Here is a 12,394-nt window from a genome sequence, read left to right as displayed (position 1 = left end):
CCACAATGGTTGATCTAGTTTACAGTCCCACCAACAGTGTAAAAGTGTTCCTATTTCTCCACATCCTCTCCAGCACCTGTTGTTTCCTGATTTTTTAATGATTGCCATTCTAACTAGTGTGAGGTGGTATCTCATTGTGGTTTTGATTTGCATTTCTCTGATGGCCAGTGATGGTGAGCATTTTTTCATGTGTTTTTTGGCTGCATAAATGTCTTCTTTTGAGAAGTGTCTGTTCATGTCCTTCACCCACTTTTTGATGGGGTTGTTTGTTTTTTTCTTGTAAATTTGTTGGAGTTCATTGTAGATTCTGGATATTAGCCCTTTGTCAGATGAGTAGGTTGTGAAAATTTTCTCCCATTTTGTAGGTTGCCTGTTCACTCTGATGGTAGTTTATTTTGCTGTGCAGAAGCTCTTTAGTTTAATTAGATCCCATTTGTCAATTTTGGCTTTTGTTGCCATTGCTTTTGGTGTTTTAGACATGAAGTCCTTGCACATGCCTATGTCCTGAATGGTATTGCCTAGGTTTTCTTCTAGGGTTTTTATGGTTTTAGCTCTAACGTTTAAGTCTTTAATCCATCTTGAATTAATTTTTGTATAAGGTGTAAGGAAGGGATCCAGTTTCAGCTTTCTACATATGGCTAGCCAGTTTTCCCAGCACCATTTATTAAATAGGGAATCCTTTCCCCATTTCTTGTTTTTGTCAGGTTTATCAAAGATCATATAGTTGTAGATACGCGGCATTATTTCTGAGGGCTCTGTTCTGTTCCATTGATCTATATCTCTGTTTTGGTACCAGTACCATGCTGTTTTGGTTCCTGTAGCCTTGTAGTATAGTTTGAAGTCAGGTAGCATGATGCCTCCAGCTTTGTTCTTTTGGCTTAGGATTGACTTGGCAATGTGGGCACTTTTTTGGTTCCATATGAACTTTAAAGTTGTTTTTCCAATTCTGTGAACAAAGTCATTGGTAGCTTGATGGGGATGGCATTGAATCTATAAATTACCTTGGGCAGTATGGCCATTTTCACGTTATTGATTCTTCGTATCCGTGAGCATGGAACGTTCTTCCGTTTGTTTTTGTCCTCTTTTATTTCGTGGAGCAGTGATTCGTAGTCCTCCTTGAAGAGGTCCTTCACATCACTCTTAAGTTGGATTCCTAGGTATTTTATTCTCTTTGAAGCAATTGTGAATGAGAGTTCACTCATGATTTGGCTCTCTGTTTGTCTGTTAGTGGCGTGTAAGAATGCTTGTGATTTTTGCACATTGATTTTGTATCCTGAGACTTTGCTGAAGTTGCTTATCAGCTTAAGGAGATTTTGGGCTGAGATGACGGGGTTTTCTAAATATACAATGATGTCATCTGCAAACAGGGACAATTTGACTTCCTCTTTTCCTAGTTGAATACCATTTATTTCCGTCTCCTGCCTAATTGCCCTGGCCAGAACTTCCAACACTATGTTGAATAGGAGTGGTGAGAGAGGGCATCCCTGTCTTGTGCTAGTTTTCAAAGGGAATGCTTCCAGTTTTTGCCCATTCAGTATGATATTGGCTGTGGGTATGTCATAGATAGCTCTTATTATTTTGAGATACATCCTATCAATACCTAATTTATTGAGAGTTTTTAGCATGAAGGGTTGTTGAATTTTGTCAAAGGCCTTTTCTGCATCTATTGAGATAATCATGTGATTTTTGTCTTTGATTCTGTTTATATGCTGGATTACATTTATTGATTTGTGTATATAGAACCAGCCTTGCATCCCAAGGATGAAGTCCACTTGATCATGGTGGATAAGCTTTTTGATGTGCTGCTGGATTCGGTTTGCCAGTATTTTATTGAGGATTTTTGCATCAATGTTCATCAAGGATATTGGTCTAAAATTCTCTTTTTTTGTTGTGTCTCTGCCAGGCTTTGGTATCAGGATGATGCTGGCCTCATAAAATGAATTAGGGAGGATTCCCTCTTTTTCTATTGATGGGAATAGTTTCAGAAGGAATGGTACCAGTTCCTCCTTGTACCTCTGGTAGAATTCAGCTGTGAATCCATCTGGTCCTGGACTCCTTTTGGTTGGTAAGCTATTTGTTATTGCCACAGTTTCAGAGCCTGTTACTGGTCTATTCAGAGATTCAACTTCTTCCTGGTTTAGTCTTGGGAGGGTGTATGTGTCGAGGAATTTATCCATTTCTTCTAGATTTTCTAGTTTATTTGCATAGAGGTGTTTGTATTATTCTCTGATGGTAGTTTGTATTTGTGTTGGATCAGTGGTGATATCTCCTTTATCATTTTTTATCACGTCTATTTGATTCTTCTCTCTTTTATTCTTTATTAGTCTTGCTAGCAGTCTATCGATTTTGTTGATCCTTTCAAAAAACCAGCTCCTGGATTCATTAATTTTTTGAAGGGTTTTTGTGTCTCTATTTCCTTCAGTTCTGCTCTGATTTTAGTTATTTCTTGCCTTCTGCTAGCTTTTGAATGTGTTTGCTCTTGCTTTTCTAGTTCTTTTAATTGTGATGTTAGGGTGTCAATTTTGGATCTTTCCTGCTTTCTCTTGTGGGCATTTAGTGCTATAAATTTCCCTCTACACACTGTGTTGAATGTGTCCTAGAGATTCTGGTATGTTGTATCTTTGTTCTCATTGGTTTCAGAGAACATCTTTATTTCTGCCTTCGTTTCGTTATGTACCCAGTAGTCATTCAGGAGCAGGTTGTTCAGTTTCCGTATAATTGAGCATTTTTGAGTGAGTTTCTTAATCCTGAGTTCTAGTTTGATTGCGTTGTGGTCTGAGAGACCGTTTGTTATAATTTCTGTTCTTTTACATTTGCTGAGGAGAGCTTTACTTCCAACTATGTGGTCAATTTTGGAATAGGTGTGGTGTGGTGCTGAAAAAAATGTATATTCTGTTGACTTAGGGTGGAGAGTTCTGTAGATGTCTATTTGGTCTGCTTGATGAAGAACTGAGTTCGATTCCTGGGTATCCTTGTTAACTTTCTGTCTCATTGATCTGTCTAATGTTGACAGTGGGGTGTTAAAGTCTCCCATTATTATTGTGTGGGAGTCTAAGTCTCTTTGTGGGTCACTCAGGACTTGCTTTATGAATCTGGGTGCTCCTGTATTGGGTGCATATATACTTAGGATAGATAGCTCTTCTTGTGGAATTGATCCCTTTACCATCATGTAATGGTGTTCTTTGTCTCTTTTGATCTTTGTTGGTTTAAAGTCTGTTTTATCAGAGACTAGGATTGCAACCCCTGCCTTTTTTTGTTTTCCATTTGCTTGGTAGAGCTTCCTCCATCCTTTTATTTTGAGCCTATGTGTGTCTCTGCACATGAGATGGGTTTCCTAAATACAGCACACTGATGGGTCTTGACTCTTTATCCAATTTGCCAGTCTGTGTCTTTTAATTGGAGCATTTAGTCCACTTACATTTAAAGTTATTATTGTTATGTGTGAATTTGATCCTGTCATTATGATGTTAGCTGGTTATTTTGCTCGTTAGTTGATGCAGTTTCTTCCTAGTCTCGATGATCTTTACGTTTTGGCATGATTTTGCAGTGGCTGGTACCGGTTGTTCCTTTCCATGTTTAGTACTTCCTTCAGGACCTCTTTTAGGGCAGGCCTGGTGGTGACAAAATATCTTAGCATTTGCTTGTCTGTAAAGGATTTTATTTCTCCTTCACTTATGAAGCTTAGTTTGGCTAGATATGAAATTCTGGGTTGAAAATTCTTTTCTTTAAAATGTTTCATATTGGCCCCTACTCTCTTCTGGCTTGTAGAGTTCCTGCCAAGAGATCCACTGTTAGTCTGATGGGCTTCCCTTTGTGGGTAACCCGACCTTTCTCTCTGGCTGCCCTTAACATTTTTTCCATCATTTCAACTTTGGTGAATCTGACAATTATGTGTCTTGGTGTTGCTCTACTTGAGGAGTATCTTTGTGGCGTTCTCTGTATTTCCTGAATCTGAATGTTGGCCTGCCTTACTAGATTGGGGAAGTTCTCCTGGATAATATCCTGCAGAGTGTTTTCCAACTTGGTTCCATTCTCCCTGTCACTTTCAGGTACACCAATCAGACGTAGATTTGGTCTTTTCACATAGTCCCATATTTCTTGGAGCCTTTGTTTGTTTCTTTTTATTCTTTTTTCTCTAAATTTCCCTTCTTGCTTCATTTCATTCATTTCATCTTCCACCACTGATACCCTTTCTTCCAGTTGATCACATCAGCTCCTGAGGCTTCTGCATTCTTCACATAGTTCTCGAGCCTTGGCTTTCAGCTCCATCAGCTCCTTTAAGCACTTCTCTGTATTGGTTATTCTAGTTTTACATTCGTCTAAATTTTTTTCAAAGTTTTTAACTTCTTTGCCTTTGGTTTGAATTTCCTCCTGTAGCTCGGAGTAGTTTGATCATCTGAAGCCTTCTTCTCTCAACTCATGAAAGTCATTCTCCATCCAGCTTTGTTCCATTGCTGGTGAGGAACTGCGTTCCTTTGGAGGAGGAGAGGTGCTCTGCTTTTTAGAGTTTCCATTTTTTCTGTTCTGTTTTTTCCCCATCTTTGTGGTTTTATCTACTTTTGGTCTTTGATGATGGTGATGTACAGATGGGTTTTTGGTGTGGACATCCTTTCTGTTTGTTAGTTTTCCTTCTACCAGACATGACCCTCTCAGCTGCAGGTGTGTTGGAGTTTGCTAGACGTCCACTCCAGACACTGTTTGCCTGGGTATCAGCAGCGGTGGCTGCAGAACAGCGGATTTTCATGAACCACGAATGCTGCTGTCTGATCATTCCTCTGGAAGTTTTGTCTCAGAGGAGTACCCAGCCATGTGAAGTGTCAGTCTGCCCCTACTGGGGGGTGCCTCCTAGTTAGGCTGCTCTGGGGTCAGGGGTCAGGGACCCACTTGAGGAGGCAGTCTGCCCATTCTCAGATCTCCAGCTGCATCCTGGGAGAACCACTGCTCTCTTCAAAGCTGTCAGACAGGGATGTTTAAGTCTGCAGAGGTTACTGCTGTCTTTTTGTTTGTCTGTGCCCTGCCCCCAGAGGTGGAGCCTACAGAGGCAGGCAGGCCTCCTTGAGCTGTGGTGGGCTCCACCCAGTTTGAGCTTCCCGGCTGCTTTGTTTACTTAAGCAAGCCTGGGCAATGGCGGGCGCCCCTCCCCCAGCCTCGCTGCCACCTTGCAGTTTGATCTCAGACTGCTGTGCTAGCAATCAGCGAGACTCCATAGGCGTAGGACCCTCTGAGCCAGGTGCAGGATATAATCTCCTGGTGCACTGTTTTTTAAGCCCGTCGGAAAAGCATAGTATTCGGGTGGGAGTGACCCAATTTTCCAGGTGCCATCTGTCACCCCTTTCTTTGACTAGGAAAGGGAACTCCCTGATCCCTTGCACTTCCCAAGTGAGGCAATGCCTCACCCTGCTTCGGCTCGCACATGGTGCACTGCAACCACTGTCCTGCGCCCACTGTCTGGCACTCCCTAGTGAGATGAACCTGGTACCTCAGATGGAAATGCAGAAATCACCCATCTTTTGCATCGCTGACGCTGGGAGCTGTAGACCAGAGCTGTTCCTATTAGGCCATCTTGGCTGCTCTCAAGAATGGTTCTTTCTTACAGGGTGTTGTGTGTGTTAAATGTATTAATACGTATGAAGTATTTTGAACATAGTGAATAGCGTGCTGTTAGTAGTAGTAGCTTGTGAAAGTGAATAATATGCTGTTAATAGCAGATAGTGAATAATGTGCTGTTAGTAGTAGTAGCTTGTGAAAGTGCCTCTGTTACCAGGTAGTAAGGGAATCCACGGTTCTTAGTCATCTAGGGAGAAAGATTTCGGCCAAGTGACAATTCAGATAACAGAGCTTTATTGAAGGGAAATCGAAAGCAGAGAGTTTATAGATAGAGAGACAGTGCACTGAAAGATAAGGCCGAATGGGCTACCGGAAGAGGGTGAGCCAGCAGCAGCCTGAGAGTTGGGTTTTGATGCTGTTGGATTTTTTCTTGAATTTATCTCCTATTTCTTTAGTCTCTGCCTTTTTTCTCTGTCTAGTTTTCCTGCTCCTGCCTTAAGTCTCTGACTTTTCCCCACCTAGTTCCTACCCCAGGCTTGTAGGACCCTCCCTTACTATTAGTTCGTGCACATACGTACGCTCATTGTTGGATCTCAAGTTTGTCTAATGGCTGTGTTGCTCATTACCGCCACCCCGAGGAAGGTGTTTAGTGGGTCAAATCTATACTTAACTTTGCCTGTGAATCTCTGACAAATTTTCTCCTTTGAGCTCTTCCCCTTTATCAGCATGTACCTAGTGACATTCTGACACCTTAACTGTAGAATGAGTGATTACTGGGCATCTTAAGGAGCACTGCTTCCTGTATAGTTTTTTTCCCTCCTCTTTGCTCATATCTGCATGCATGTTTCAGGTGGTTTCTGGGGTGTGAGATTATCCAGACCTCCTTTTTCTCAGGGGCTTTTGCTCTTGGTCATGTCTAGCTCTAGCTGTCTGCCTACTGTAACACTACCACAGCACAACACTAGTTGAAGTAATGCTAAATAATCAATAAACCAGATTTCCCCTCCGCAACCCAAATCTGTAGCAATGGTAGTCATTTTGCTGACATAGAATAACAACAATTTGGTGATTTTTTTTGCATCTTCGCTCCATTAAGACTCCTGGATGAACTATAAATTCAACTTAGGTTTATACAGTAGAATTTGAATTAAAGAAATATCAAGCAGAAAAATTTGTTCAGCAGGTGGAAGTATATTAAAATCAGGGAAAGTATTATTTTAAAATTTGGCTTTTTAATATATTTACATTCATTTTTATTATCATTAAAATTATTATTTGTTTCAAATCCTTGTGAATTATGTCTCAGATTATTCAACTTCACGGTTGGTCCATTGGTTGATGCTGTTGAATGAAAAGAACATATTCTAGAGCTATTGTTACATGAACCAATAACAGAGAGGCTAAGTAGTTCTACCCTGGACTGAGCGTCAGTAATATAGTAATTTATTCTTAATGAATGAAGATCCTCACATTAACAAAGAACCTTATTTTGGAGCCCAGAAACTTTTCTTACAGAACCAAAAGCCAGAATAACATCACTATTTTTTTTTAGATGAAAAGAAAGCTCTATATTCATTAGGACCATTTCACACCAAAAGTTTCTGTTTATGTATAAAGGTTCTAACATGCAGCCTCATCTAACTAATACTAATTATGATGAATAGGTGATTTAATTCCAAATGAAATTAAATTATAACTAGAGATGCTACTTTTTCCCTCAGCTTAGGCTACCATGGTCTTCATAATTACATAAAAATATTACAGGTCTTGTCTTAAGAAAGATTTACCAGAGACTTCTGTCATTTTTAGGTGCATGAACTCAGGAAATGTAAACTGAAAAACTCTTTGGTTCAGAAAATTCATTTGGTGCCTCTCTGAGTTTATTATTGTGAATGGGAAGTATATGTATGCTTTAACCTATAATCCTGGCAACAGAAATCAAGATAGGAAATATCTATGTAGTTGAAATAGTTTTTGCTGTTGGAATAGAAGGCTGTAGAAAGAATGTGCTGCTAATACACACACTCCTCCACACTTCACCACTCTCACCCCACCAAACAAACAAACCCGAAAACACCCTTGAATCAGGAAAACTCATACCTGTCAGGCCTAGAATTGCTTTTATCTTAAGACTTATCATTTTCTTAACTCTCAAGTTAAGATTCCTTTGACTGTGAAGTACTGACTTCTAAATATAACTCCATAGACTCCCAATAATTACTAGACTTGGAAACAAATAAGTATTTTATTGTTCCAAAAATAAAAGGCTGCCAAAAGAATGGGCATTTGCCACCATCACATTCATTTAAAAGAACATGCCACTGACTTTGAAAGTAATTCTAGAAGAAGATGTTAAAAAGCTTCAACAATGGCAGCATTATAAAAATGTGTACGGGGGGCTGACAACATCATTCACTTTTCATTTATATATGTATATTCTACCCTATTTTCAAACACTCATTTGGAAATACAAGTTCCGGTATTAAAAAAGACCCAGTCTTGTAAGTTTATTATACTATTATTGTATACTAAAATAATTTTTACCATTCCACATTAATAAGATAAATACAACAAATTCCTTCAATATTATTCCCCCATTTTATATATATTATATATATATATATTTATTTAAGAAGCACTTATTAGCACTTTAAAGAGTTATATTTTAAGGAGGAGATAATTAGATGAAGTGATTCATCTTTTTGCTTGCTTGCTTTCATCTAAGCCAAAATGATACATCTATAGAAACGTTATGGGTGAGAATCAGAATATACACACACTATATATATGGTGTGTGTGTGTATATATATAGTAACAAAATATGTAGTATATGTATATATATACTATACTATGTACTATACATATAGTGTATATACATACTATATATATATATTTTAAACATAATTTTACTAATAAAATTACTTAAAGGAAAAACCATTGAAAGAATCATACTTGACTTTAATCATTACCTAAAGATGTTCTTTCAGGAAATTCAGGGATGATGTATGGGTTGTTGTGAAAATGATTCTGAAGCCCAATTTTAGCAGCACTGAATTTCTTGTTTTTCTGTAATCAGTAAGAGAAATGCAGTGATTCATGAGCTTCTCAGCCTGTTCTTTGTCTCACCTGTGACACTAAAATAGTCTATTTTTCTAAATGCCCCAGCCATCCCGAACTCAATTATTAACAGATTAAATTTCTATGAATGTTTAGAAACAGTTGAGTTAGATAAGAGTTGTGATTCTCTGCCATTTTCCAAATAATAAATGTATATTGACTGACTGCATTAGTAAGAAACTACTCTGTATTCACAGGCCGTTCAAATTTTTAAAGAACTTTAGATTCATCAAAAGCTTGAGGCGTATAGTCAGAAAACTTGTTTTTACCACTATGCTACTACCTACCTTAATGACTTTGGGAGATGTTTCTCAAAATCTTTTGTTGTATCTCAGTTTCATTATTTTGATGATGGAAATGATAATAATGGCAATGACCTCACAGGCATTTGAGTTTGGGATTATAAAAGTGCTTTGTGACTAGAACAGTGAGTTGTTATTCATATTATTGTGAACTGAACAGAACTACTCTGATGACCACCAGCTTTATCACAGCACTAACAATGGAAAGAGAGTAGCAAATTCTCCATTTCATTATCATTCTGCCTTGCTGCAGGCTATTTTAAAATGAACAGGTTGTTAATAGATGCCCACCTTTTCTACCACTTATATTGTAGGGTACATAAAGGTATATAAAATATGAGAAGCAGCTTGGTATGGTGGAAAGAACTTGGACTTGAATCCTGTCTCTGTCCCTCACTTGCTCTGTGATCTAGGAGTCACTTAGCTTATCTGAGCCTCTATTCACTCTTCTATAAAAGGGGTTAAGAAACACTCATTTTAGAAGACTGATGTGAGAATTAGAAACTGAAACTGAGTCAAGTGCCTGGTACATTATATGTATCAGATATGTTCTTATTACGGTACCTGATAAAAGGAAACTGAAAATGTCTGATGCTTAAGGAATCTGCACCCCAATACCCTCCTTATTCCTCATAAAGACATAGCTTGACATGGGGGTTTAGCATGTGAGACAGGAGTCCTGACAGGTCACAGATGACCTGAGTCTCCTTGTGTTTTATGATTTGTCCATGGCTGACACTGCAACTTAGCCCTTTAATGATAACTAGGTCCAGCATAGAGCTTGCTTTGAGGTCCTTGCCATTATTATCATTTCCATCATCAAAATAATGAAACTGAGATACAACAAAAGATTTTGAGAAACATCCCCCAAAGTCATTAAGGTAGATAGTAGCATAGCAGGAACTTAAAAACAAATTTTCAGATATATACAATGTGCCAGGCCTTGACTCAGTTTCAGTTTTTAATTCTCACATCAGTCTTCAGAACCAATATGTTAGATAGATAGATAGATAGATAGATAGATAGATAGATAATAGGTAGATAGGTAGATTAGATAGATAGATGAGAAGAGATTTATTAGGGAAATTGGCTCACATGATTATAGAGGCTAAGAGGTCTTGCAGTAGGTTGTCTGCAAGCTGGAGAACCAGGGAGGCTGATAGGGTGGCTCAGTCCAAGTCTTAAGGTGTCAGAACTAGGGAAGCCACTGGTGTAACTCTCAGTCCAAGATTGAAGACCTGAGAACCTAGGGGGGCACTGTTGCAAGTCCGAGGCTCCAAAGGCTGAAGAATCTGGGGTTCTCATGTCCAAGGGCAGGAGAAGAATTGTGTCCCACCTCCTGGAGAAAGTGAATTCCCATTTCCTCTGCCCTGTTGTTCTATCTGGGCCCTCAGATTGGATAGTGCCTGCCTGCATTGAGGGTGGATCTTCCTTACTCAGTCCACGGATTCAAATGTCAATCTCTTCTGGAAACATCCTCACAGGTATACCTAGAAATAATGTTGTACTAGCTATCTGTGTCCCTCTTAGTCCAGTCAAGCAGACACCTAAAATTAACCATCAGAGTACCCATTGAATATTAATAGTTTACAATTACCTAGTTCTGTTTCTTTTCCTTTCCTTTTCCCTAGATTCAAGTCCCAAGCTATGTAATCAAGAATATGTCACTTATATTTTTAGGCTTCATCTTGTCCACCTGTAAAATGAAGGATTTGGGTTAGATACCAGCTAAAGTTCTTTGCATTTCTTACATTTAATGATTTCAGAAATTAGCAATCTTTTGCTGCAGCAAGACTGCCCCAGATCTGTCGTTGAGGTGCTGGTGATGATTAAATCTGCTATGGAAGTGGACAGATTAACTTATAATGGGGGTCCCAGCCATCTGAGGGCAAGCAATGAAGGAAGCCAGATGGTCATGACAGAGAGGAGCACTAAGCATTATAGGCATACTTCATTTTTCAACTAAGCATTATAGGCATACTTCATTTTTCGACTAAGCATTATAGGCATACTTCATTTTTCAATGAGATCTGGTGCCACTTCTGTGTAGAACACCAACAAATTGTGGACATAACAGCCACTGAGCAGGCTGTTAAATCAGGGAAATCCTGAGAAACTCCCTTTCTGCCTCTTCCTGCAGTATGAGGGGTTAGAGTGCACTTGCCCAGTTCAGACCAGTCTTTCCTATATAGGTTGTTCTTTCCAACTTTTAAAATTTCCTATGTAGTACCACTATCCAGATCAACAAATGCTTATTCCTCTGAAGTAATCTGGAATCCTAGTGCTGAGTACTGGCTAGGAACTCATGTAAATGGTTACTTTTTCTAGTAGGACAGATTGCATCCAAAGTGAAGAAGATTTGAACAAGCATAGTGCATGCTTTGGATCGACATGCAGACCTCCTTAAGGGCAGCTGCACAGTGATGGGACCTCCAAGTTCTAATGTAATAAATTACACTGTTAGAAAAGAGTGGTGTCTGTGTCTTGTTATACGGATGTTGCTAACAATTTTCCATCTCTTTCTCTGAGTCCAACATCCCCGACTTTTAAATTTTAAATTTTCTTGTCTTGGACTTGCCATTGGTCCTTTGATTGGGGGAAGATACATAAAAAGGACACACAAAAAATCTAAGGATGTTACCCATGAGAGTGTTTCTCTGGAAAATCAGTAAATCATTTTAATCTATAATATTACCCTTACACTCACACACAAGAGTTCTTATTCTGCTTTGGTTCTCCATTTGCCATCATGTTCTCCATTATATGGAGAGTCTGTGGGTCCAATGGAACATGCCTATGCAACATTTGCACCATCTTTTTATCTAGACCATGTTTTGGGTATTTGGGGCCCCAGAAAATGGGGAAGGGATGCCTTTCTCAAACAATGTTCAACTTACTTGCAGAATCTGCATGAGTCTTTTCCTTGAGTCTGGTCTCAGGCAAGATTTATGGTCCAAAATGAGAACTGCATGAATGATGAGTACATCTCTTGGCACAAGAGGTGGCTTTGGAGTGGCTGGTTGCAGAATGAGAGATGTAGCCAGAGCTTAGATGTGTAGGTTTGAATAGACATATCTGTGGCATGAGAATCCTCGTGGTGTGGAACAAAGCCAGGTGCAAAGAAGGGAGGAAAAGCCAGGGACAGGAGCTGAGTGCACTTTGATGTGGGGCTGGCTTTTCCTACACTGCCACATTTTTGGGTGGCATTCTGAGGATTCCAAGAACTGTAAAGGTAGAAGCGTATGACACATTTTATTTGAGTTTATTGGCTTAACTTATAACTTTAAATATTTAGATGTATGCCATGTAAGTCTCTATTTTTCTTTCGCTCCAAGCTTCCCAAATATTAGGGGAGTCTGTTGGTCCTATATAGAATAGAAATTTATCCTTAAAGTCCAAATAGAGGGATTTATCCCGGGACTGCCAGG

The sequence above is a fragment of the Pongo abelii genome, chromosome 7 (assembly GCF_028885655.2).
Source record: "Pongo abelii isolate AG06213 chromosome 7, NHGRI_mPonAbe1-v2.0_pri, whole genome shotgun sequence".
Taxonomy (NCBI): domain Eukaryota; kingdom Metazoa; phylum Chordata; class Mammalia; order Primates; family Hominidae; genus Pongo; species Pongo abelii.
Note: the sequence above shows the minus strand (reverse complement) of the source record.